Raw genomic sequence first — 2,450 nt, 5'->3', positions numbered from 1 at the left:
AAGAGGTGTCTTCGGGCTCCAGTGTCAAAGGGGATGGGTCCAGGAGTCAAAGGTTGCTTTGTAAAGAGCTCTAATGTTCTGGCAGCTTAGCTAATAATTGACTAGTGTTTCTAAAACATGTATTTTCATCAAAGACTGATGCTGCCCTCAGCAAGTTCCTTCATTCTCTTTACTGCATCAACTTGAGCTTACAAAAATTGTCCACAAGTGCTCACTTTAATTTGATCCACGCTTTGCCAGTGTTGTAGCAGGGCTTGCTGGAGAGCTGAACCTGGCTCTGTGATGCCCTTTGGGGAAGTGCAGCACGTTGGCATCAAATTATCAGGCAAACAAGAAACTGAGAACTACCAGGCGTTCCAGACCTGTGTTTGTCTTTATTCCCTCATGAGTTCTTGTTCAACGTCTACGTAGTTCCTACAGGATTGCTCACTCTGTTCCCCACCACCACTATTTTTAAATGAGAAAATGCATAAACATTTGTTTTCGGACTTGAAATAAGTGAAACGGGTGGTAAGCAGAAACCCCAAGACATTTTAGCACTTTTCAGTTGCTCTTGACGTAGCTTAGTCTTCTGACTATATTGACAGTGTGCTTAGTGACTGAATGCATATGGATAGGTTGTCCCGGGTTCAGCAGTAGCAGTCATTTTTCTCCTTCTCAGTAGCTGGTGCAGCGCTGTGGTTTTGACTTTCAGCCTGGGAACTGTGCTGATAACACCGATGTTTTTAGTTGCTGCTCAGTAATGTTTACTCTGACCAAGGACTTTGTGAGCCTCATGCTCTGCCAGGGAGGAGGGGAAGCCAGGAAGATGCAGAGACAGGACACCTGACCCAAACTAGCCAAAGGGGTATTCCATAATTAAAAAAGAACCCTCCACTTATTGTGGGATGAGAAGATCCACGTGCGGATCGGAGTTCCACTCTATCAGTACAATCACAATGTGACTAGTGAGAATTTCCTCTGAAATAAGCTCAAAGGAATTATTATTTCACTCAATTATATAAAAACAAAAAAGAACAAAACGAAAAACAAAACAAAACAGACCCTACATTATTTATTTAGCACACAAAATTTCTACCACCGGAATGGCTGTGGTGAGACACCAGTGCCTCATTAGGCCTGGATCTGGACGTGCAGACAGGAAAATCTTAGTGCTTTTTTTACTGTAGGCTGTTGGCACAATATTCAGCTGCTAAGGAAAGAGATCTTCTAGTTAAAATCCACTTTCACTTAGGGGATTGTGACCCAGCCTGGCAGGACCCGGAGAACTGAAGGCTGTTTTAATGACTGGAGTCATCATTAGAACTCCATTTGTGGGGCACGAAAACCAAGAGGTTATACAAAGCCACAGTAGGAAAAAACACAGATCCTGGAACTGATAGAATCAAGCCCTGCTCACCGCAATATTACTGTGCTAGATGTAGCTGCAGGGCTGTTGTCTGCAATCCCCACTCTAATCCCTAGTCTCCACTTTTTTTCCACTAGGCAGAATACAAGGTACAAAGAAAACTATCTCTGACATAGGCTGATAAATCCATTTTGTGGCTAGAGTGAAGTAAGAAAACCCAGTAACTAGACCTACTTGGGGAGCAAACACGAAGTTCACTTATAAAATCCACCTTCAGTATGAAGCTGAGATTACTATTGCCATTTTCTTTACCTAGGTAGCATTTTCTGCTCAGATCCTTCTGCCCATTCCAGGAGCTGGGTTTTCTGCCCTCATTTTCTGCTCAGATCCTTCCCTTTATGTACAGGTAAGGACTCAATTTGTTAGCTTTTGCTGCCAAAGAAGTGCAAGACTACTGAAGCACAGAACTGCTGCACAAAAATAATCCATCTTCTGCATTGAGGGCACAGGAAAATAAATGGCACTGGGAAAAAAAACAGAGTTTAGGACAGCACCTGCTTGATTTTTCTACTTTCCTCATTCACCAGAACTATCAAAGACTAGCTGGTGTCCTGCAAGCAGGATATGTTAACATAAAGCACATAATAAGCTCAGTACTATGTTTTCAGCTAGAAGAGGTATTCAGGTTCATTGGCCAGGAGTTTTAATCTGTATTAAAGTGATGGAATCATAGAAACATAGAGGCACAGACTGGTTTGGGTTGGAAGGGACCTTAAAGCTCATCCAGTTCCAGCCCCCTGCCATAGGAAACAAACAGCGTTGTGAAAGTTGGATCTTAAGGCCTTGTTGTTTTCCTACTTAGTGCTAACAAGTGTTCTAAAAAATCTTCACCGGGGGAAGCAAAGCAATTTGAGGACAAAATCCTTTAGTTTCAATTCAACTTTGCCTCTCTGTCCCTGTGCAATACAGAGACTTATTTAGCTACATTAGTGTTAAAATACTGAAGCTACACCGAAGTCATAATCTGGAGATTCCACAAGCAGCAGGAAGCAGGAACTTCCTGCAGCATTAGGACAACTTTAATTTCTTCTATGTGAAGAAA

The sequence above is a fragment of the Pezoporus flaviventris genome, unplaced genomic scaffold, assembly GCF_033815535.1.
Source record: "Pezoporus flaviventris isolate CSIRO_AGI_PZ_B2104156 unplaced genomic scaffold, CSIRO_AGI_Pfla_v1 ptg000132l, whole genome shotgun sequence".
NCBI lineage: Eukaryota > Metazoa > Chordata > Aves > Psittaciformes > Psittacidae > Pezoporus > Pezoporus flaviventris.
Note: the sequence above shows the minus strand (reverse complement) of the source record.